Genomic DNA, 26383 nt, shown 5'->3' with positions numbered 1-26383 from the left:
AATTACCTCACTTAGATTGTAATATGGAATTTGTCTTCTTTATTTGAATCTTCTCAAAGTGTACTAATGGCACAGCCAAACCACTGAAGAACTTCAACAGTGATAAATGGTTTTCTCGTGCCTTTCCATGTTCTATGGTTGTATTGTTGTAATATATCTTTGAATAGGCAAAACATATTTTAGCAGAAAGGCACGAATTCTTGCTGTATGCTAGATTGTGTATATTGATTTTCCAGTGGCAAACGTCTCACTATTTATGACTTGTTGAATTTTTTCAGGACTTTTTTTTTCTTTTAAATGTTTTAAACTTAAGACTAAAATTAAACGTTTTTTTTCACATATTGAAAGATTTAGGTTACTTGGTATTTCTTAGGATTAAGTTTATCTGCAAATAATACAAATTCTAAAATAATAGTGGCTGAAACAAGGTAGAAGTTAATTTTCTTATCCTTATGTAAAATAAGTGCAGACCTAAGGAGTCCAGAGCTGATATGGTGGCTCAGCTGTCATCAGGGACCTGGGTTTCTGTATCCTTAGCACGTGACTTTCATCCTCAAGGTCACCTCATGTTCTAAGATTTCTGCTGGATGGCCAGCCTCCCCAGTAGGAAGGAAGCCAGAAAAGGGGAGGAGGGTACCAGAAGAGCTGTTCTCTTCTTTATAACGAGTCTTTCTATAAATCCCATACATCACTTCTGCTTAGATCTCTTGATCAAAACAAACTAACATGGCTATACCTTGCTTAAAGGGAAGCTTGGAATTCTAAAATTTTAGTTGGGTGTATTACCATCCCAAATATATTTGTTTTTGTGTTTTTATTAAGGAGGAAAGGGAGAAACAATGTTTGGGAAGATAAGAGCAATCTTTGCCATGTCACTGTTTTTAGATGGTAATATTAGAAGACATGCTCAAGGTAAAAGTATTCAAATTCAAAATATAAGTACTCATATAGTTTTTGACAGAGTGTAAAAGAAGTGATATAAATAAAGTTGGTAAGGAACTTGCAATACTGACAGCTAACTATGAGGATTCACTTTTAAAAAGCTGGAAAATACAGGGCCAAATACTTATATAAAAATTTCTAACAATTGTGGGAAAATTCTAAAATTTGTTATTCTTAGAAAGGTATAACCTTACAAGACTGAACCAGAAAGAAATAGAAAATATAAACAGATCAGTCACAAGTAATGAAACTGAAACTGTGATTAAAAATCTACCAACAAACAAAAGTCCAGGACCAGATGGCTTCACAGGTGAATTCTATCAAACATTTAGAGGGGAGCTAACACCCATCCTTCTCAAACTCTTCCAAAAAATTGCAGAGGAAGGAACACTCCCAAACTAATTCTATGAGGCCACCATCACCCTGATACCAAAGCCAGACAAAGATACTACAAAAAAAGAAAATTACAGACCAATATCACTGATGAACATAGATACAAAAACTCTCAACAAAATACTAGCAAACAGAATCCAACAATGCATTAAAAGGATCATACACCATGATCAAGTGGGATTTATCCCAGGGATGCAAGGATTCTTCAATATATGCAAATCAATCAATGTGATACACCATGCTAACAAATTGAAGAATAAAAACCATATGATCGGGTTTCCCTGGTGGCACAGTGGTTGAGAGTCCGCCTGCCGATGCAGGGGACGCGGGTTCGTGCCCCGGTCCGGGAAGATTCCACATGCCGCGGAGTGGCTGGGCCCGTGAGCCATGGCCGCTGAGCCTGTGCGTCCGGAGCCTGTGCTCCACAACGGGAGAGGCCACAACAGTGAGAGGCCCGCGTACCGCAAAAAAAAAAAAAATATGATCATCTCAGTAGATGCAGAAAAAGCTTTTGACAAAATTCAACACTCATTTATGATAAAACCTCTCCAGAAAGTGGGCATAGAGGGAACCTACCTGAACATAATAAAGGTCATATATGACAAACCCACAGCAAACATCATTCTCAATGGTGAAAAATTGAAAGCATTTCCTCTAAGATCAGGAACAAGACGAGGATGTCCACTCTCACCACTATTATTCAACATAGTATTGGAAGTCCTAGCCACGGCAATCAGAGAAGAAAAGAAATAAAAGGAATACAAATTGGAAAAGAAGAAGTAAAACTGTCACTGTTCGCAGATGACAGGATACTATACATAGAGAATCCTAAAGATGCCACCGGAAAACTACTAGAGCTAATCAATGAATTTGGTAAATTTGCAGGACACAAAATTAATGCACAGAAATCTCTTGCATTCATATACACTAATGATGAAAAACCTGAAAGAGAAATGAAGGAAATACTCCCATTTACCATTGCAGCACAAAGAATAAAATACTTAGGAATAAACCTACCTAGGGAGACAAAAGACCTGTATGCAGAAAACTAGAAGACAGTGATGAAAGAAATTAAAGATGATACCAACAGATGGAGAGATATACCACATTCTTGGATCGAGAGAATCAACATTGTGAAAATGACTATACTACCCAAAGCAATCTACAGATTCAGTGTAATCCCTATCAACCTACAAATGTCATTTTTCACAGAACTAGAACAAAAATTTCACAATTTGTATGGTAGCACAAAAGAACCCAAATAGCCAAAGCAATCCTGAGAAAGAAAAACGGAGCTGGAGGAATTAGGTTCCCTGACTTCAGACTATACTACAAAGGTACAGTAATCAAGACAGTATGGTATTAGCACAAAAACAGAAATATAGATCAATGGAACAGGATAGAAAGCCCAGAGATAAACCCATGCACATATGGTCACATTATCTTTGATAAAGGAGACAAGGGTGTACAGTGGAGAAAAGACAGTCTCTTCAATATGTGGTGCTGGGAAAACTGGACAGCTACATGTAAAAGAATAAAATTAGAACACTCCCTAACACCATACACAAAAATAAACTCAAAATGGATTAGAGACCTAAATGTAAGACTGGACACTATAAAACTCTTAGAGAAAAACATAGGCAGAACACTCCATGACATAAATCACAGCAAGATGTTGTTTGATCCACCTCCTAGAGTAATGGAAATAAAAACAAAAATAAACGGGACCTAATGAAACTTAAAAGCTTTCACAAAGCAAAGGACACTACAAGCAAGACGAAAAGACAGCCCTCAGAATGGGGGAAAATATTTGCAAACGAATCAACGGACAAAGGAATAATCTCCAAAACATATAAACAGCTCATGCAAGATCTTTTTTGATCCACCTCCTAGAGTAATGCAACTAAAAACAAAAATAAACAAATGGGAGCTAATGAAACTTAAAAGTTTTTGCAAAGCAAAGGAAACTAGAAACAAGACTAAAAGACAACCCTCAGAATGGGAGAAAATATTTGCAAATGAAGCAACGGAATAAAGGATTAATCTCCAAAATATATAAACAGCTCATGCAGCTCAATAGTGAAAAAACAAACAACCCAATCCAAAAATGGGCAGAAGACCTAAATAGACATTTCTCCAAAGAAGATATACAGATTGCCAGCAAACACGTAAAAGGATGCTCAACATCACTAATCATTAGAGAAATGCAAATCAAAACTACAATGAGGTATCACCTCACACCAGTTGGAATGGGCATCATCAGAAAATCTACAAACAACAAATGCTGGAGAGGGTGTGGAGATCAGGAAACCCTCTTGCACTGTTGGTGGGAATGTAAATTGATACAGCCACTATGGAGAACAGTGTGGAGTTTCCTTAAAAGACTAAAAATAGTATTACCATATGACCCAGCAATCCCACTACTGGGCATATACCCAGAGAAAACCATAATTCAAAAAGTCACATGCACCCCAATGTTCATTGCAGCACCGTTCACAATAGCCATGTCATGGAAGCAACCTAAATTTCCATCGACAGACGAATGAATAAAGAATATGTGGGACATATATACAATGGAATATTACTCAGCCATAAAAAGGAACAAAATTGGGTCATTTGTAGAGTTGTGGATGGTTCTAGAGACTGCCATACAGAGTGAAGTAAGTCAGAAAGAGAAAAACAAATATCGTATATTAACGCATATACGTGGAACCTAGAAAAATGGTACAGATGAACCGGTTTGCAGGGCAGAAATAGAGACAGAGATGTAGAAAACAAATGTATGGACACCAAGGGGGGAAAGTGGTGGGGTAGGGGGTGGGGATGGTGTGATGCATTGGGAAATTGGGCTTACATATATACACTAATATGTATAAAATGGATAACTAATAACCTGCTGTATAAAATAAAATTTAAAAAAATATCTAAAATTTGTTTATACACTAATCTCTTGTCTGGCAACTTCCTTTATTCAGGACATCTATAAGAGAAAAAAGGGGTTGTGTATTTGGTCCAGAGTAATTCAGCCAATCTTCAAAGACAATCTGGAGTTCATGAACAATTAGAAAATTCTGAAGACCTCAGAAAATATTAGGCTAGTCATGAGTACTGAAGACTGTATTCTTTAAACACTATGCAGAATTCTTGGGAGTCAGCAACCAGTAGCAGATAATGAAAAGGTGCTAAGTGTTCTGGTTGTTACGAACAGATCACCCCAAAACTTAGTGGCTTAAAACAACAACAATTACTTATTTGCTCACAATTTTGCAGTTTGGACAGGCTCAGTGGGATGGCTTATCTCTGCTCCGCTTGGCATCGGATGGGGTAGCTCAGTTGTGGGGACCGAAGATCCTCTTCCATGATGGTTCATACACGTAGCTGTTAGTGCTGGCCAATGACAGGGGTCTCAGGTCTCCTCCCGTGGCCTCTCCACATGGCCAGGTTGGGCTTCTCACACAATGGCAGCTGATTTCAAAGAGGGATCATTTTAAGCGTGAGCATTCTAAGAGGGAAAGTTCCAATGTACAGGCACTTATGAAGCTTCTGTTAATGTCCCATTGGCCAAAGCTAGTCCCATGACAAAGGCTAGAGTCCAAGTGGGAGGGACTACAAGTGGTTGTGTAAACAGCAAGAGGTGTGATTCCTTACGGGGTCACCAAAGTAAGTAAACTTTCTGCCTGCCACAGAAAGTTCTAAGAGGAAAGAAAAAAATAGCCACTATTTATTGAGTCACTACTGTAACAGGGAAGAGCCAATTTTGACTCCATATTGTATCTGTTTCTTTGACTTTAGCCTTTGCTCTTTGTTGCTTTTGTTATTATAATCATACATAATGGTCTGCCTCAGGGAACGCTACCCCCCTGTGAATGGCTGCAAGAAAGAAGAAATTAACACATCCCCTCCCAGAGGCTGATCATTCCAGGAGATGTTTTGCAAGACTGATGGCCCTTTTTACTTTACTCCCTCCCCACCTCTCCCTCTCTCTTCTCCCTTTTTACTTTACATCCCTCTCTGATTCTATAAAAGAAACTGGGATCCAGACCCCATAAGATATTTTGGGGGGGGGGACCCTAGTCCTCCATCTTCCTGGCCTGCTGGCTTTCCGAATAAAGTCGTATTCCTTGCCTCAACACCTCATCTCCCGATTTATTGGCCTGTTGTGGGGCGAGCAGAGCGAGCTTGGACTCAGTAACACTACCATGTGACAATTACTCTCCTCAATGATGCAATTACCCTGCAAAAAAGGTATAATTTGTCCCATTTTTCAGGTAGGAAAAATGAGATTCAAAATGTTTTCATTGACCTGTACGATGTCACAGAGCTCTAAGGAGTGGGCCAGTATTCCAGCTCTGCTTTGAATGCCTCCAAAGTCTTTCCTTTTTCCATATCCCTCAGCTGCCTTCTTAACCAGTTGGTCCTTTGTAACTGTCGTGTCTGCCCTGTGTGTTTTTACTCTGAGCACAACAAAAGGCTTGGCACCTGATCCGTTGTTCATTTTTTTGAATTGAGGACAAGAGAAAGAGACTCCTAGACATTCTAATTAACCAAGAGCTCCTTGTGCCACAGAGATGTCTCACAGTGAGAGCCGTAAAAGGAAAGCACGGGTGGTGGGGCTAGGCAAGAGGCTGGTTCCTTTGTGCTCTGCCCTATTGCAAGCTCTTGCCTCTGAGCAAATCTGACCAGTGATAACAACCTCTAAAGTCTTTTCTAGAAAGCCCTCCATGTTGGTACTCTTTTCCTGAAATACAGACTTGTAACAGAGGAATAAGAAATATGGTGTGTTTCAGATATCACAGCTTTGACTAGAACCCCCTTGTCAAAATAAGCATGGGTAAGGCACATGGCCATGAAATTCCATTCTTTATATTTTAAGTAACATCAAGATTGTCCTTTTCCTTCACAGTTTGGCAGATTAGAGTTCCCTTTTAAAATGGGAGAAGTTAGTTACTTATCAAAGCATTTGATTAATTAGCTAGACCTGTCAGGCCAAACAGAGCTAGCCAAGTCTTTTAAATCTCTTAATGTGAGCCAATTTTCACAATAACCTGTTTTGTTCATGGCCTCCACGTTTTAAATTCATGCTCATTAGTGACCTGGTATTTGGGCTTGTCTGAAAGGAAAGCATTCGACGTGTTAAACAGGGCTCATTATAGGTTATAGGTTTTCGAATGGGGATTCCTATGCACAAAAGACTGCCCTCCTGTTTTCCTCTGAATTGCTAATTGGACCTTCACCTTGTTTTTACAAGCAAGGGCTAAACTTCAATAAGGAGGCAAGCTTTTATAATGTCACAGTTTGGGGTTTGTACTGAAGAGCTGGTGACCTATCATTATCAATACAGATGTGCAACTAAAGTAAAGCACGCATTTGGTTTTGCTGCAGACAATAAAAGTAATAACTGCTTTTAAAACTAGTAAAACACTGAACTTGATGGAAAGAGAAATTCTTTGAATATATCACCCTGCAATAGCTCAGTTCCCTGAGTCATAAAGTACAACCATCAAACACTCAGGAATAAACACCCGGTAGTTAAAAAATAAAAGAAACACAACTCCGAACCCACAGTACCCCTCAGTGACTTATAAGGAAATAGATTTCTTATACTCCCAAAGAGATGCATGTATTACTCCCCAAGGGATTAGCGTCATCATTGTATATCATACAAATGTCCTTAACAGAAATTTGTTTTGAATTTGCCTTGGTTAAAATAATCTTCTATTTTGGTGTACGGTTTCAATTTGTTTTAAAGCACTGTTTGTATTACTTGAAGTAATACTGTTCCTCACTTTCATTTTATTTTCTTTTCTTACAAAATTTACAGTTTATTTCCAATTACTCCAGACCCTAATAGTCTATTTTGCTTTTGGCAGCATTCGTATATCTGTTGAATTGCATTCTGTTTGTTGGATTTATTTCCAATGAATGTCTCTGCAACTACTTCTTTTGGTGGCAAAACAAAAGGACTTTCCTGTGTAGGACCTTCAGGTTGCATTTGTAACCTGTCCCTACAATCAACCCTCTTAATAAGCCAAGTGTCCTAATTAATTCACTGTACCCTCTGATTTAAGTATTTATGGTTGTGACTCATTGAAATGCTGATAAACTAGTTCCTATTGGTTTTAAAAGAAATAATTTTCCTGGCAGCGTTATCAGGTTTCTTTTGTTTTTTTTTTAACGTCTTTATTGGAGTATAATTGCTTTACAATAGTGTGTTAGTTTCTGCTGTATAACAAAGTGAATCAGCTATACATATACATATATCCCCATATCTCCTCCCTCTGTGTCTCCCTCCCACCCTCCCTATCCCACCCCTCTAGGTGGTCACAAAGCACAGAGCTGATCTCCCTGTGCTATGCGGCTGCTTCCCACTAGCTAGCTATTTTACATTTGGTAGTATGTAAAAGTCCATGCCATTCTCACTTCGTCCCAGCTTGCTCTTCCCCCTTCCTGTGTCAAGTCCATTCTGTATGTCTGCGTCTTTATTCCTGCCTGCACCTAGGTACTTCAGAATTTTTTTTTTTTCTTTTAAGATTCCATATATATATGTTAGCAAACGGTATTTATTTTTCTCTTTCTGACTTACTTCACTCTGTATGACAGTCTCTAGGTCCATCCAACTGACTACAAATGACTCAATTTCATTTCTTTTTATGGCTGAGTAATATTCCATTGTATATATGTGCCACATCTTCTTTATCCATTCATCTGTCGATGGACATGTAGGTTGCTTCCATGTCCTGGATATTGTACATAGAGCTGCAATGGTTTTCTCAGGGTATATGCCCACTAGTGGGATTGCTGGATCGTATGGTAGTTCTATTTTTAGTTTTTTAAGGAACCTCCATACTGTTCTCCATAGTGGCTGTATCAATGTACACTCCCACCAACAATGCAAGAGGGTTCCCTTTTCTCCACACCCTCTCCAGCATTTGTTGTTTGTAGATTTTCTGATGATGCCCATTCTAACTGGTGTGAAGTGATACCTCATTGTAGTTTTGATTTGCATTTCTCTAATGATTAGTGATGTTGAGCATCCTTTCATGTGTTTGTTGGCAATCTGTATGTCTTCTTTGGAGAAATGTCTATTTAGGTCTTCTGTCCATTTTTGGATTGCATTCTTTGTTTTTTTGATATTGAGCTGCATGAGCTGCTTGTAAATTTTGGAGATTAATCCTTTGTCATTTGCAAATATTCTCTCCCGTTCTGAGTGTTGTCATTTCGTTGTGTCAGTGTTTCCTTTGCTGTGCAAAAGCTTTTAAGTTTAATTAGGTCGCATTTGTTTATTTTTATTTCCATTTCTCTAGGAGGTGGGTGAAAAAGGATCTTGCTGTGATATATGTCATAGAGTGTTCTGCCTATGTTTTCCTCTAAGAGTTTTATAGTGTCTGGCCTTAAATTTAGGTCTTTAATCCATTCTGAGTTTATTTTTATGTATGGTGCTAGGGAGTGTTCTAATTTCATTCTTTTACATGTAGCTATCCAGTTTTCCCAGCACCACTTATTGAAGTGACTGTCTTTTCTCCATTGTATATCCTTGCCTCCTTTGTCATAGATTAGTTGACCATAGGTGGTGGGTTTATCTCTGGGCTTTCTATCCTGTTCCATTGATCTGTATTTCTGTTTTTGTGCCAGTACCATACTGTCTTGATTACTGTAACTTTTTAGTATAGCCTGAAGTCAGGGAGTCTGATTCCTCCAGCTCCATTTTTTTCCCTCAAGACTGCTTTGGCTATTTGGGGTCTTTTGTGTTTCCATACAAATTTTAAGATTTTTTGTACTAGTTCTGTAAAAAATGCCATTAGTAATTTGATAGGGATTGCATTGAATCTGTAGATTGCTTTGGGTAGTATAGTTATTTTCACAATGTTGATTCTTCCAGTCCAAGAATATGGTATACCTCTCCATCTGTTGGTATCATCTTTAATTTCTTTCATCAGTGTCTTATACTTTCCTGCATACAGGTCTTTTGTCTCCTTAGGTAGGTTTATTCCTAGGTATTTTATTCTTTGTGTTGCAGTGGTAAATGGGAGTATTTCATTAATTTCTCTTTCAGATTTCTCATCATTAGTGTATAGGAATGCCAGAGATTTCTGTGCATTAATTTTGTACCCTGCTGCTTTACCAAATTCATTGATTAGCTCTAGTAGTCTTCTGGTAGCATCTTTCGGATTCTCTATGTATAGTGTGTCATCTGCAAACAGTGACAGCTTTACTTCTTCTTTTCCGTTTTGGATTCTTTTTATTTCCTTTTCTTCTGTGATTGCTGTGGCGAAAACTTCCAACCCTTGTTGAATAATAGTGGTGAGAGTGGATAAGCTTGTCTTGTTCCTGATGTTACAGGTAATGGTTTCAGTTTTTCACCATTGAGAATGATGTTGCCTGTGAGTTTGGCATTTATGGCCTTTATTATGTTGAGGTAATTCCCTCTAGGCCCACTTTCTGGAGAGTTTTTACCATAAATGTGTGTTCAATTTTGTCGAAAGCTTTTTCTGCATCTATTGAGATGATCATATGGTTTTTATTCTTCAGTTTGTTGATATGGTGAATCACATTGATTGATTTGCATATATTGAAGAATCCTTGCATTCCTGGGATAAACCCCGCTTGATCATGATGTATGATCCTCTTAATGTGCTGTTGGATTCTGTTTGCTGGTATTTTGTTGAGGATTTTTGCATCTATGTTCATCAGTTATATTGGCCTGTAGTTTTTTTTTCCTTTGTGACATCTTTGGTTTTGGTATCAGGTGATGGTGGCCTCGTAAAATGAGTTTCGGAGTGTTGCTCCCTCTGCTATGTTTGGGAAGAATTTGAGAAGGATGGGTGTTAGCTCTTCTCTAAATGTTTGATAGAATTTGCCTGTGAAGCCATCTGGTCCTGGGCTTTTGTTTTTGGAAGACTTTTAATCACAGTCTCAATTTCACTGCTTGTGATTGGTCTGTTTATATTTTCTATTTCTTCCTGGTTCAGTCTCAGAAGGTTGTGCTTTTCTAAGAACTTGTCCATTTCTTCCAGGTTGTCCATTTTATTGACATATAGTTGCTTCTAGTAATCTCTCATGATCCTTTGTATTTCTGCAGTGTCAGTTGTTACTTCTCCTTTTTCATTTCTAATTCTATTGATTTGAGTCTTCTCCCTTTTCTTTCTTGATGAATCTGTCTAATGGTTTATCAATTTTGTTTATCTTCTCAAAGAGCCACTTTTAGTTTTATTGATCTTTGCTATTGTTTCCTCATTTCTTTTTCATTTATTTCTCATCTGATCTTTGTAATTTCTTTCGTTCTGCTAACTTTGGACATTTTTTGTTCTTCTTTCTCTAATTGCTTTAGATGTAAGGTTAGGCTGCTTATTTGAGATATTTCTTGTTTCTTGAGGTAGGATTGTATTGCCGTAAACTTCCTTCTTAGAACTGCTTTTGCTGCATCCCATAGGTTTTGGGTTGTCGTGTTTTCATTGTCACTTGTGTCTAGGTATTTTCTGATTTCCTCTTTGATTTCTTCAGTGATCTCTTGCTTATTAAGTAGTGTATTGTTTAGCCTCCATGTGTTTGTATTTTTTACACGTTGTTTCCTTTAATTCATATCTAGTCTCGTAGCATTGTGGTTGGAAAAGATACTTGATACGATTTCAATTTTCTTAAATTTACCAAGGCTTGATTTGGGACCCAAGATACGATCTATCCTGAAGAATGTTCCATGCGCACTTAAGAAGAAAGTGTAATCTGTTTTTTTTTAGATGCAGTGTCCTATAAATATCAATTAAGTTCATCTTGTTTAATGTATCATTTAAATCTTGTGTTTCCTTATTTATTTTCATTTTGCATGATCTGTCCATTGGTGAAAATGAGGTGTTAAAGTCCCCTACTATGATTGTGTTACTGTCGATTTTCCCTTTTATGGGTGTTAGCATTTGCCTTACGAATTGAGGTGCCCCTATGTTGGGTGCATAAATATTTACAATTGTTATATCTTCTTCTTGGATCGATCCCTTGATCATTATGTAGTGTCCTTCTTTGTCTCTTGTAATAGTCTTTATTTTAAAGTCTTTGTTGTCTGATATGAGAATTGCTACTTCAGTTTTCTTTTGATTTCCATTTTCATGGAATATCTTTTTCCATCCCCTCACCTTCAGTCTGTATGTGTCCAGAGGTCTGAAGTGGGTCTCTTCTAGACAGCATATATACAGGTCTTGTTTTTGTATCCATTCAGCCAGTCTATGTCTTTTGGTTGGAACATTTAATCCATTTACATTTAAGGTAATTTTCGATATGTATCTTCCTATTACCATTTTCTTATTTGTTTTGTGTTTGTTATTGTAGGTTTTTTCCTTCTCTTGTGTTTCCTGCCTAGAGAAGTTCCTTTAGCATTGTTGTAAAGCTGGTTTGGTGGTGCTGAATTCTCTTAGCTTTTGCTCGTCTGTAAAGGTTTTAATTTCTCCATCGAATCTGAATGAGATCCTTGCTGGTTAGAGTAATCTTGGTTGCAGATGTTTCCCTTTCATCACTTTAAATATGTCTTCCCTTTCCTCTGGCTTGCAGAGTTTCTGCTGAAAGATCAGCTGTTAACCTTATGGGGATTCCCTTGTATGTTATTTGTTACTTTTCCCTTCCCTTGTATTTAATTTTTGATAGTTTGATTAATATGTGTCTTGGCATGTTTCTCCTTGGATTTATCCTGTCAGGCACTCTGTGCTTCCTGGACTTGATTGACTATTTCCTTTCCCATATTAGGGAAATTTTCAACTATAATCTCTTCAAATATTTTCTCAGTCCCTTTGTTTTTCTCTTATTCTCCTGGGACCCATATAATTCGAATGTTGGTGCCTTTAATGTTGTTCCAGAGGTTTCTCAGACTGTCCTCAGTTCTTTTCATTCTTTTTTCTTTATTCTGCTCTGTAGTAGTTATTTCCACTATTTTATCTTCCAGGTCACTTATCCGTTCTTCTGCCTCAGTTATCTTGCTATTCATTCCTTCTAGAGAATTTTTCACTTTATTTATTGTGTTGTTCATCATTATTCATTTGCTCTTTAGTTCTTCTAGGTCCTTGTTAAATGTTTCTTGTATTTTCTTCATTCTATTTCCAAGATTTTGGATCATCCTTACTATCATTATTCTGAATTCTTTTTCAGGTAGACTGCCTATTTCCTCTGTATTTGTTTTGTTTGTGGGTTTTTACCTTGCTCCTTCATCTGCTGTGTTTTTCTCTGTCTTCTCATTTTGCTTAACTTACTGTGTTTTCAGTCTCCTTTTCGTAGGCTGCAAATTCTTAGTTCCCGTTGTTTTTGGTGTCTGCCTCCAGTGGCTAAGGTTGGATCTTGGGTTGTGTAGGCTTCCTGGTGGAGGGGACTAGTGCCTGTGTTCTGGTGGATGAGGCTGGATCTTGTCTTTCTGGTGGGCCTGACGGTGTCCAGTGATGTGTTTTGGGGTGCCTGTGACCGTATTATGATTTTAGGCAGCCTCTCTGCTAATGCGTGAGGTCGTGTTCCTGTCTTGCTAATTGTTTGGCATAGGGTGTCCAGCACTGTAGCTTGCTGGTTGTTGAGTGGGGCTGGGTCTTAGCGTTGAGATGGAGATCTCTGGGAGAGCTTTCACCGTTTGATATTATGTGGAGCTCGGACGTCTCTCATGGACCAATGTGCTGAATTTGGCTCTCCCACCTCCGAGGCACTGGCCTGACACCCGGCTGGAACACCCAGACCCTGTCAGCCACACGGCTCAGAAGAAAAGGGAGAAAGAAAGAAAGGAATGATATAAAAAGAAATAATGTTATTAAAGTAGAAAATTTTAAAAAATTATTAAAAATAAAATATTAAAAGTAATAAAAATAGAAAAAATCAAAAAGAGAGAAAGAAAGAAGAGATCAACCAAACCACAAAACAAATCCACCAATGATAACAAACGCTAAAAACTATATTAAAAAAGAAAGGAAAAAGAAAAGGACAGACAGAAACCTAGGACAAATGGTAAAAGCAAATCTATACAGACAAAATCACACAAAGCAGCACACACCTACACACTCATGAAAGGAGAAAAAGAAAAAAAATATATATATATATCTGTTGGGAAGTCTGAGGTCTTCTGCCAGCATTCAGTAGGTGTTCTTTAGGAGTTCTTCCACTTGTAGATGTATTTCTGATGTATTTGTGGGGAGGAAGGTGGTCTCCACGTCGTACTACTTCGCCATCTTGAAGGTGTCTCCTGTTATCAGTTTTAAAAATTCAGATTTCTTACATTTGTGGTTAGCAAATTCAGCAGACAGCCTAAATGCAGCATCACATTAATGAGTCCTGGAAGCTGCTGGCGTTAAAAGGAGTAAATTAAGGAGTCAACACTGCTTATTTGGGCACATTAGGATAGAATAGTATGAGAGCTCAGACTTAACAAAAATCGATTCAACACATGGAGTACACATCCATCATGGCTTTGTTATGATGTCAGGCAGAGCAGCAACCCAGTTTTCTTTTATGAAGAATGCTACATAAGCATCCCCACATCCTTGGACGGCTGTGACATTTGCTGTTACAGAACTACTTTGAGGCAGCCACGGGGCCCTTGGGGACTACTCCAAGTACATTAAAAAATTAAGTTGGCATCAACTGACTTATTGAACTCTTTATTGATATCCTTGGGATTTGCTTGTCAATCTGCACAGTAGGTAGTCTCCTTCCATACAGACTGCATTAAGTAGGAGGTTGCAACAGTTATGTTGATGATTCGTGCAAATTAGTTTTTTCTATCCCATCCCCACGCATAACAACAACAGTAATAAAAGCAGCTCGGAATTCCACCTTTGGCCTGGGCGTTTTCTCTGCATGGTATCTGGGCTTACTTCACAGTAAGCTCTAGGTAGATATTAGCCCTTCTCTGAGATTTTAAGCATTACCTCAGTGTCATAAACCAAAGCCCTTGCCCTTGACCTCAGTTGTAGAAAAGAAGTTTTAAATTTTCTTTTGACCTAGGTTTTGCACGCTGAGAGACTTCAGAGATTGTATTTTACAGATAATATAATAATTCTTTTTTTTAATTGAAGTATAGTTGATTTACAAGGTTGTGCCAATCTCTGCCGTATAGCAAAAGACTCAGTTGTACACATATAGACATTCTCTTTTTATATTATTTTCCATTATGGTTTATCACAGGATATTGAATATAGTTCCTTGTGCTATAGATAATGTAATAATTCTTGAATTCATCTTATTTTTATATTTGCACATTTCCCTTGCCAAAATAAAACGTTGCCAGAACATACTCCTTGCTGCGGTCCCTCTCCAAAACTGTTATCTTTATGAAAGTGTTGGAGGTTAGACATTTAATTTCACAAGCCTACTTATTGATTTGCATTTGAATAAGATTTTAATACGTATTAATAGTAGTTCAAAATATGTACCTAATTTTTTTACATAATATCTAATATAGAAGACTTCATAGTCTCATAAAGTAAAAAAGGATTAAATGCAAGAATCATTATGCTCTACCCATGTTATTGTCATAATCCATCTTCCTGGTATCCTTTTAGTTTAATAATTTTAATTTTTTATGAAAGTAATGTTGGTCAATTTTAAAGCTTAGGAAACATAGGGAAGCATAATGAAGAAAATAAAGATGACATATAGTCTCACAACCTAAAGATAAGTCCTGTTAATAGTTGATAGCCCTTCAGAATTTTTCACCTATATTTTCCAATGTATCTATATGTATAAAGTTTTTCTGTGTGTGTTTTATGTATACTTAGTCCATGCAACTAATTTTGTGCTATTTTGGTACATTTTAAGGGTGTGCCATAATTTATTTAGTTAATTACCTGCTATTGGAATTTAAGTTGATTCTGAGCTATTGTGATTATAAACGTTTCTTTGACCATTCCTGAATACACAGCTTCTCTTTAAGAACGTGAAAGGTTATGAATGTTTAAATTTCAAACACATTACTCAAATACCCTCTAGAACACACCTGTGTAGGAAATTGCCTGATTCCGACTTTACTTTTGGGACTAACTTGAATGGCATGGTCTTTCATTCCTTCCATCAAAGCCATTTGCGTGCTTCCTGTTCACTAGGCTTTGTGCTGGGCCCAAGATACAGCAATGATGTGAAACAGACACCCCTGTCACTCTACTGGAACTTACCATGCAGTGTGTGGAGGCAAATCTGAAATAAATGATTGTACAAGTGCCTTCTGGATGGAACTTGTGTTATGAAGGAAAAGTTACAGGGAGTTTGAACCTGATCTAATGTGGGAAGTCAGGAAAGGCCTCCCTAAAGAAATGATAGCTGACACTTAAAAGGTGAGGTTGTGCATGGGATATAATATATACTGTGTTACATCATGCTGGCAACCATTAGACATTACATTCCTACTGGGGAATGCTAGGTATGCTTTGGCATATTCTAAGTCAGGTCGTTTTTTTCTATTTTATGGTTAGACAATAAAAACATAGTCTACAGAGTCTTCTTTCAACTCCCTTCTCTTCCTTTTGCTCACAATTACAATGATTAACATATGATGGTCCAGCACTGTTTTTTAAAGGGAAAAGTGATGCCTATGCTCAAAAGAGTAGCACGTCACTGAGGTGGGGTTTTATCCTACAAGCACTGTATTCAGGTTACTTGGTGTCAAGTGAAGTTCCACTCCCAGTTGTCTAACAGTCGTTTTTGAGGGTCTTAAGCAAAAAGGAGAAGACCTTGGAGCGCCATATTAGACTGTAAACAGTAGTGCCTTTAAGTCTGACATTTTCTCTTTGGACATACTCTACCCGTCACTCTGTCCACAGTCACCAAAGTCACTAGAAAGGGAACGAAAATGTGTGGAGTTCGAATACAGTTTTGACTTATATGATGCCAGAAAGTCGTCAGAAACAAACCAATACTGTTTTTTGAATGAACTGACTATCTTTGTTTCCAGAAAATAATTTTTTTTAGTCTCAGCATTAAATTTCTATAGACAAAATCTTTGATTCTTTGTTAACTATTTCAAAATTGTACTTCTTACTATATAAAACTATGCAAATATTATTTTCCTAAAAGTTCAGTTGAGTTAATCCTTAACATTGATGAATTGACACAGAATATTCCATGACATAAAATGAGTTTTACGTTAAATTGAATGAACACCCTTATATACGAGTCCCACAGAACCACAGCTATTTGGTTGTTTTTAATCCAAAGGAAAAAATGGCCTATAAACATTGTTGATACAAATATCACCATTTAAGATGCAGTGGGTTGCTAGTTTTCTCTTTTCTCTGTGAATTGCATGCTTGGTTGACCGGGATTCAGTGAAACCTCTCATTAGGGCACTACGGTTCATTAAGGCTTAAAGAGGCATCACTGAAACTTGAATTGGCCATGCTGTGATCACTGGGCCACTAGGAATGGTAATCGGGTAATATTTTGCTGTGTTCTTTACGTATACAATGGTTTTAGAGCCTTTTTTTTTTTTTTAACTTTAATGCTTAAGCTTTGTGTTATATAAAACATTGGCAAGCTTCTTAAGGATGGTATCTTTCTGCTTAATTGAAATTAAAAAAATTAGATTTTTATATAAAGCATTTGAATACCAAAATTGAATATGATGCCAGGTTTGTTTTTCACTTATTAGAAAGAGCATGTTAGTGTAATCTTTATTTCTATTTCATTTCCTTAAACCGAGTGAAATGTCTGCATGTTCATATAGCACTAGAAAAATCAAGGAGCAATCTAGATATTGATTTATAGAATGTCCAATGTGCAGATTGAGAGAAACCACATTCAAATGTAATAATTTAGTTAACGGTGGACTGAAATAAGGGTCAAATTATTAACTGGCAGGGAATTACCATATGCATATCATAGCCAGATCCACAGGGAAAGTACTTGTTTAACCTACATCAGAAAACAACTTGTCTTCAGGCATTTGAGGATCAGTAACTATTCCATAGAAATATTTCTTTTATCCAGTGGGCCCAAGAAGTCAACCTGCCTTTGCTTTGCTGGCTAGAGAGATGCCCTCATAAGTAATACATTTATCCTTTAAAAATATTCCTTTAGAAATAATTTGAACCAAAATTATCTGTACCTAGTCCAAGTGGCAAGGTATTTTTCTCTATATATACTGTTAAAGCTTGGTGTTGGTTGTTTTATCTGCACGTTTTGCTCTGGGTGGTGGTTGTGAGCATGCCTCCCTGGGGTGGCCTTCATCTTACAGTACCGGAAACCTCACTCTGCTCACCTGGTTTCCCCACTCTTGTGTCTCCTCAGTGGAAGGAACTGGTGACCACTCTTAGCTCACCACCTACCAAAGGCCTAACAAAAAAATACGTGTCCAATAAATATTTGTTGGTTAAATTAACTTCTCTAGATTTCTACCATCTAGCACAGTGCCTGACACAATTACATCCTTAATAGATGTCCTGAGTGAGTGAGTGAATGTATGCATGAATGGGCGAATTTACCATTTTTTTGGTAAATATTTCCTATTTTATTGTTGTGACTGATTGGAGGCATAATCCCCGACATAGGGGAAAAAAAAAGTTTAGAGAAAAGTTTTCAGATATTCTGTTGGAATATCAGTGTAATATAAGACTTGTTTTTCGGCAAAATCACTTCCCAACACTCCTACTCCCCCTCACCTCCCCCCCCAAGAAAAAGTGATAAAATGCAATTAACTGAAACGTGGTATTTCTGTGTGGGAGATTTCTGCGGAGAGTGTACAAGTTAATGTATATGTCTTATCAGTGTGTCTCAATTTCATTGATAATGTATTTTGAACTTTGAAAGCTATTTTACTCTTTGAATAACAAAGTTGAGAAATACATGTTTAGCAGGAATACACTGATTTTCAAACAAATGATCAAATCACCTACATTTTCAGTCACATTATTATTATCATTTGTAAATTTCATAGTCTACCTTAAACTTAAATAAAGGAGAAAAAGTGAAAGTTCTACCATAATAATATTCAAAGTATGGCTTAAAGCCCACTGGTGGATACTTCTTACATGGTAAAGGGATGGACAATTTCATAGACTTTCATTTTCATAAAGTTCCAAGGGCTACTTACTAACAGTATTAGTAGTTACCTGCTAAGGCAATTCTTAAATTTAGTAATGTTTGCCATAAACTTAATACGATACTAAACTTTATGAAAATCATTTCAGAAGTCAGGTTGCCCTTTAAACCTCAAGTGTGTTGCCAGTAACTAAACACGTGTAAACATCTAAGATAATTTTAATCCCCACAATTTTGGGAAAAGATGCTTTGTTAATGTCACACTGTCAGGCTGTTATGTGTTTGCCATAGTTTTCATTTTTTTGTTTTTCTTGCATTAAGTAATGCATGGTACTGTAGTACAAATGTAAGGTTCACACTGAATGGTTGTTTTATTCTTGGGGATGCACCCTGACTGTGCTTGGTCCCTTTGAGACCAGTGTTACAACAGAAAGATGTTGAAGTCTAACCCCAGAAAGCCTTGAAAACTAATGTGGATCTTTCCTGAAGGTCTTTCTGGAAGGCAGTAGTGAGAGTTGCATCAGACGAGAAGATGTAGATCCAGGCTTCCTAATACTCCCTCGTATTTAAATCTCTCTCTCTCCAGAGTTCCATGCCTAAGGCCACCTGCTCTTCTTCTCTTCTCCTCTCTACCTCCCTCCTTTCCATCCCTCTATTTCTTCAACTACCCTTCCTTTTAAAATACAATATTTTGGCCTGTCTGGTTGGCCTCTGACACTGTCCTGTTCCCTCCTCAGCCTGATCAAGTCAATGAAGACCAGGTAGTTATAAAATTAGTAAAGGCATGAAGCTCAAGCAGGTGAAGGGGGATGGAGGGGAGGAACTATGAAAGCATATAATTTAATTATTATAATTATCTTATTCCTGTCTGCATCTTGGTTAAACATGGGATTCTTGAATTATAGCAGAATCAAAAACGTTGAGATGCTACCTTTCTTGGTTTGCATACCCCACAAAGCAGAACCTGAGACAAGGATTTGGGTGCAAATAGTTTATTTGGTTACCATCCCAGGAAGTAGAAGTGAAGAGATAGGGAGTAAGTTAGCGAACAGGGCAAAACCCAACAAAGGATATGTTCTTGACCTGGTTACCACTGAGGGCAACTGAGGCTCAGTCCTGCTGGGGACCCTCTGAAGAAAAATGTAGAAGACATAGCCTCCCTCTAAACAGAAGTGTCCCTCTAAACAGCACTGTCCAATAGGACTTTCTGATGATGGAAGTGTTCTATGTCCACATTGTCCTGTATCATAGCCCCATATAACTATTGAGCATTTGAAATATGACTAGTGTGACTGAAGAATTGGATTTTTAATTTATTTAATTTTAATTAATTTAAATGTAAACAGCCACATAATGGCTGACTAGGGACTACTCCATTGGACAGCACAGTTCTAAGATGCTCTCTAACTTCTATTCCATTTGTGAAGGTATCTAGGGGGAGGGATATTAACTCCCTTATACTTCCAATCCACCCAGTGTGGGAGCTAAGACATCTGCCATGGCTTGAGAGAAATTGCTGAGGAGGAAAAGTTGAAAGAAACACTGCCTTGGTGTGAGGAGACTACCCCCAACAGCTGCAAGCATGTCACCTCACAGACAGGCTGAGGGGGTCGGCTGGAGGTACAAAATGGCTTTTATACTGCCTTACAGGACACTGAAAAGGCAACAGTTTAGTACATTCACATCTGTTTTTATGATTCTGTATCTCAATTCACTTCGTAAAAAATTTAATTCTGGTAATAATTCTGAAGTTCTCTTAATTTAATGCTTTGAAACTTTTAATATTTTCTGAATAGCTTTTTTGTTTCTTTTAAAATTTTAATCATTTTAATTTTACTTTAAGTTAGTCACTGGGACAAAAGTGTCACCTCATTATTAAGTAGTATTTTACAGTGTTTTCAATTATTACATTTGAAATGCAAGTAGAAAATGCTATTGCTTTACATTTTTATTTTCATAGAAGTGTATTCAAGTTAGTTTCAACAATAATAAAAACTACTTCAAGTTATTTGTCACTAATGAATGCCATAGCTTTGTAAATTGCATAAGCTAAATAAAAATACTATGATGAAAAAAATGTAGCAACTTCTAGTGATTCGAATTATAAAAAATGATGAGGCTCTATTTTCTTAAAGTTAGCTGTAAACCATTCTATTCATATTCAAATTTTTAAAAATTGAATTTTCTGAGAAAATACTACTTGTCCCTAAAGAAATCCATCAAGCTCTAAAAATGTAGGATAAATACAGCATACATGAAGGTAAATAACACATTAGGGAGCTACTCTGCAGTAAAACACAAAATTTACTCTTACTTTTTGCATTTCTATGAAATGACTGTTTAAAGGCTAGGAATAAAGGCCAAAATTTGCATTTAAATGGAGATTTTTGTTTTGTTTTGTTTTGTTTTGTTTTTGCGGTACGCAGGCCTCTCACTCTTGTGGCCTCTCCCGTTGCGGAGCACGGGCTCCGGACACACAGGCTCAGCGACCATGGCTCACAGGCCCAGCAGCTCCGTGGCATGTGAGATCTTCCCAGACTGGGGCACGAACCTGTGTCCCCTGCATCGGCAGGTGCACTCTCAACCACTGCGCCACCAGGGAAGCCCTAAATGGAGATATTTTAAGAAGAAATGCTGACTTGTGACCTTTACCGTTGCCACTGGTGTTTTTTTGTTGTTTTGTTTTGTTTTGTTTTAGGTGGAAGAATCAAATTTCAGAGAGAATACTAGAAGAGGAAATATATTGATAGGAAATATTTAGCATGACCAGCTTCTAGAGTAGTGTGAGTAATGTTTTCATACCCTTAGAGGGAGGGCAGATTGTGCTTTGTCGTGAAGCAATTCAATCACGTAAAATGATGTTTGACAACAGTAGTGGGTAAATGATTCCGATTGGTACATATCAGGGGTCCCCAACACTGCAGATTCAGTGTAAGGGAAGAATTAAAATCATAAGGGACCAGTTAAGTGTATGTTGGAGATATAGGTTATTAAGTTTCTTCATTCTATGTATTTATTGTATATATTTAAACATTTTAAGATACTTCAAAATATTTTAGGACATTTTTATAGTGGCAGAATCTTTAGTACTACAATGTCTACTCATTAACAACCAGAATCATTAGTTGAAATAACTTTATTCTACTGTCTTCTGGATTGTATTAGTCATTGTTAAAGCTCAGTGGATTTAGGGTAATAGACATTCGGGAGGCACAAATTTTAAATGTGCTTTAATGATTCTGCTCCGTGCATTGACTAGTTGTGTGTCTGTGAGAATACATGCTTATTTGAGTGAGTGAATGATTAACAAAGAGAGATGGATTTGTTAAAGCTGACTCTCCCCTTACTGTGGTAAAATAGAACTAAATAGATGATTTGTTGAATTCAGTTTTGCTGTTGTATGTGCGTAAACTCCTTTATAACAACAATTTTATCTAAACTCTATCAATTCCTTGGTACTGTTGGATCTCCCACCATCTTTTTTTTATTTATTACTTGGGCTTTGGACACATGAGGGAAAAGAGAGCCTTAGAACTCCAGATCATTCTGTGTGGAAAGGTTCAGGAATCAGGGTATAAGATAAGGTGGGCACAGGAAGGCATGCATTCGAAACAGGAGTTCTGCTCATAAATGAAAGAACACGTGAAAGATGAGTTAACAACCAATCCAAGGTGAATCCAGGATTCTGTATTGGGCAGATAGACAGTAAGATCTAAGCCAACTGAAGTATCCTGTTTAGATACTGGACCAGAGTAATTTACTGCCATTGCTCTAGGAGGGGGCATTGTGCCATCCTCTTAGAAACTGGAACTGAAGAAGCCACTGGCCATTTCAATTCTATTTTAATCTTTTTTTTACCTATTTCTTAGTACATGCCAGACACTGTGCTAGGCCCCATCACACATAAGATCTTGGCATTACTTGGAGCTAAGTACTATATGCCTTTGGGTAGCCTTTCCCTTGCATTGCTTCTTCAGGAAAACGTTAATATGTCAAATAACCTACAATGAAGGATTTTACCATGGGCTTTTCTATTTCTATTTTTGCTATACACACTTAGATCCTCAAATGAATATATTAATAGCAGAATTCCCCCAAAGGTGGATTGCTCATAGTTATTAGACCAAAAAACAAAAACAAACAAAGAAAAAAGCTCCCCAAATCCATAAACACACAAAAGACTGAAGGTTTCCAACTCCAAAATATTTAGGAAATGGTAGGTTAAACAGAGTTAGGTTATTTAAATGTTACTGCAGTGCATATCAGAGTCTTTCAGTTTGATAATATGAAGTGTATGCTGAGTTTCCCAAAATTATGGCCTGGGAATAGTTTACATTGAAGCATATTGAGAGATTACTGTCCTGTAGGACAAATTGCTTAAAATCCCAATGTCCCAGTTTCCTCCATTTCTATCCTCAGGAAATATCCTCCATTGCTATCCTCAGGATAACTCAGGGAGGGATGCTGGATATGGTCCAGCTGGTTGTACTTCCAAAAAGGTAAAGACAAAAAGGGATCTACACAGAGGCCCCAAAGGAGATCAAGGCTAATAGAGAGTTCTCCCCTTATTACTCTATGTACTGTTCATTACTCTTCAGTACTCAAATGAATGAGTACTATCTATGAAGCCAGTATTATTTTTTTGTTTTTTTTGCGGTTCGCGGGCCTCTCACCGTTGTGGCCTCTCCTGTTGCGGACCACAGGCTCCGGACGCGCAGGCTCAGTGGCCATGGCTCACGGGTCTAGCCGCTCCGCGGCACGTGGGATATTCCCGGACCGGGGCACGAACCCATGTCCCCTGCATCGGCAGGCGGACTCTCAACCACTGCACCACCAGGGAAGCCCCGAAGCCAGTATTCTTTAATCTTAAAATGGCAGCGAGTCTGAAGGGTTATAATTGAAATGTATAAAATTATAAATGCCATCCACAGGTTGCCCAAACTATTTAATCAAATTCTAGAAGACAGAACTGACTACATGAACCCTCTCCTACTTGCATCCTAAGGATTAATTTATGGGTAAGAGGTCTGTAAAGGTTGTTAATAGGAAATCAAACTTTTAGAGCTATCTCCTAACTTTTGGTGATGATGGACCATGAAACAGAATACCAAGTTGAATGAATCAGTTTGGCAGAAATATACATAGGGACTGAGAATTTTCTTCCTTCAAAATCATGTCCGTACACAGGATGATGGATAACAAATATTAGATAGTCCAGAAATACTTGAAAGAATGAATGGAAATAGATTGTAAAAAATAAGCAGGTGTGCTTCAGAGAGTTCATAAAAGTTTTTCAAAATGATAAGCGGAAATAGAAATCATGTGATTAATTAGAAAGGTGTGATGGATTGGTCTGTAAATTAAAGGTAGATTAATTTTTCCTTTTTATTCATTATTGATTCCTGAAGACCAAAGTGGAAAGTGTTTATTATATATGCATAATATCTAGAAAATAAAATTAGATTTTCAAAATGAACTTTGTCTTCCCAGGGACCACAGAACAGGCCATGGGTGAATTTCTTCATCAAGACAGAGGCTTACCATTAGGACATTTTTGATTGTCTAACAGACAGGAAATTGTTATATAATTAACAAATACACTTGCCACAGCAATGGAAAAATTCAGATGTGCTTAGGAGCCCCCAGTGAGGATAATGATAGCTGAGTATATCCTTCCTTGAAAACAAACGCAGCTCAAGTTTTTTGTATTCTTGTTATTTAACAAATTGCAGTGTGAATGGATATGTAACAAAGCCTTGGAAATGTGTTTCCTATCAGTAATTGCATTTCTTTGTAAATTACTGGCCTTAACTACCTTGAAAACCCCTGCCTTTATAATTCCCAAGATCAAGTGTCTGATATAATATTACAAAAGGGTACCTGAATAAGAGAAACCACTTCTTAATGGAATTGACCAGTCAACTCAATAAAACAATCATTTGGATCAGTTTTTTCCACTAATTAGCATTTTTTGATATGACAATTTCTCTTGCTTTACATAGGACACACCATATCGATGCATTTCCCTACATCATGCTCAACCAGGGAATTTAATTTGATTAGTGTTTTGCATATACTAAAGTATTATTTGCATCTAGACACATTCAGGCTCCATGGGAAGTTGTCAGAGTGTTGTTCTTGTTGTTTCCATGAAACATTCTATCCAAAATGATCACAAAGAAAGAACTAACCCCAGAAGGAAAAATAAAGACTATACAGCACAGCCAAAACAAACAAGCAAGCAAATGAAAAGGACACATTGAAAAAGCGCTAAGTTAATACTGTGGGACAAAAATAATTAATAAAGATAAAATTAGGAAAATGGCTCAAAACTTCTTTTTTTTCTACTTGGTGGGATTTCACTGTAAAGCAGATATCTTGTTTGAGTTATTTGCTCATATTTGTGTAAATATTTGTGTGTGTGTGTGTGTGTGTGTAATCTCTTGCCCATCTCTTTTGTCAGGAACCATTAAATGCCGTGCCCAGAGAGATGTTGTAAATCAGCTACTATAAAATTAGGGTATGCTAGAAACTCATAATTAAATGTATAAAATTATTTTACAAGACCAGACAACAGTTCTACATTTTATATTATATTAAAAACTGAGGAAACATCATTTGTGAAATCTAATAAGGCAGAACATTATTATGTTCATATTGAAAGCCTGATTTATCTGAATGGATTAAGGGTGCCTTGTGGAATATCTTGTATTAGTTGACTAATTCGTGTCCTCATTAATGTTCTGAGGCAACTGTAACACCTACAAGTAAATATCTATTCAACATAATTTCAGAAACATTGTTTGATCATCACAGACAGAATATTGTTTGCTGTGTTACTGCAGATTAAATAGCATAAATTTACTTTTATATCCCTGAAAAAAAGAATTTGAAAAGCGAATTAGTGAATGGCAGAGCTGTCACCCTTGATAAAGATGTTTCACATCTTTGGAGAGCTTAAACATGATACACTGAAGGGTGTTCACTGTGAGCACTAAGTGGTTTGTAAGATAAAAGAGAGAAACCAGAAGTGAGAAGGTTTCTATTACAAACCTAGTCATATCATGTGAAGGTATGGCATGGATTATATCCCACTGCTGCCCTTTCCCCTCCCCCTCATCTGCCAGAACTTCAACTGTCCTCTATGACATACAACTGAGCAGGAGACGTAGAATCACATTTTTCACAGGGATTTGAAATGTCTTTGTGGTCATGGTCTAGCAGTAATGGAAACCATATGCTGTGGGTCAGGAGGTAAGCTATCTTGAAACAGAAGAACCCATCCCTTGGCCTGATGACCTTGGGAAAAGTTAGTCATTTCAATGCATTTTTCCTTGAAGTGATGTGGGGATTGTTTGGGCTACTTTTTCCTCTATGTCACCCTAAGTTGTGAGGGGGGTAACCACCTATTATCCATAAAGAGGATAGTGTCAGTGATAAGCAAATTGTTAATGGCAGTAGCAATAAAATTCTCTTCCAGGGTACCTGTTAAATGATTTGTTGTAGATTGATTTGCATTTCCCGTTGTGATTTTAAACTCCTTTTGGCTTCCTAATACTTTAAAACAGGAGTCTGATGGAATGAGAGATAGCATGTAAGAATTTGATTTAAGCTGAGTACTTTGTAGACATTCGAAAACCAGCTTGTGTCTTAAATTACATTGCCTCTGGAATGCCAGCATGTAAGACAAAGCAATATGATCTTGTAATGGCTGTCGGCCCATCTCCAGTTGACACACACATGTGAATTACATGGACTGAGTCACTTGAGGTTTCCCACTTCCCATAAAATAATGTTTATCATGGCCTGATGGGACTCAGAATTGGTCCCTAAGTAAGTTTTGCTCTAGTCTCTTGAAGTGATCTGTGAGCATGTCCCCCGAATTGACAGTGACTTAGAGGCCTTGGCTGTTTAAAATGCTGCTGGTGGGCAGTCATCAGAGGGCCAGTAGTTTGGTACAACTGTGTGGTTGTTTCCTGTAAAATTCAATGGCCAGAGTGTGTGTGCCCACCTCTCTCCATTTGTACCATCAACACGTAAATCCAGGCCTTTATCATTTCATACC

At 37.4% G+C, this 26383-nt stretch overlaps 1 protein-coding gene across 4 annotated transcripts in view; it reads left to right on the top strand.

Annotated features, from left to right (window-relative positions):
- The window catches only part of MACROD2 (mono-ADP ribosylhydrolase 2), a 1989159-nt gene that overhangs the window by 794982 nt on the left and 1167794 nt on the right, over positions 1-26383 (top strand). The gene's annotated exons all lie outside the window — the stretch shown is intronic.

The sequence above is a fragment of the Globicephala melas genome, chromosome 15, assembly GCF_963455315.2.
Source record: "Globicephala melas chromosome 15, mGloMel1.2, whole genome shotgun sequence".
NCBI classification, from domain to species: Eukaryota; Metazoa; Chordata; class Mammalia; order Artiodactyla; family Delphinidae; genus Globicephala; species Globicephala melas.
This window is presented reverse-complemented; position numbering and strand designations above follow the sequence as displayed.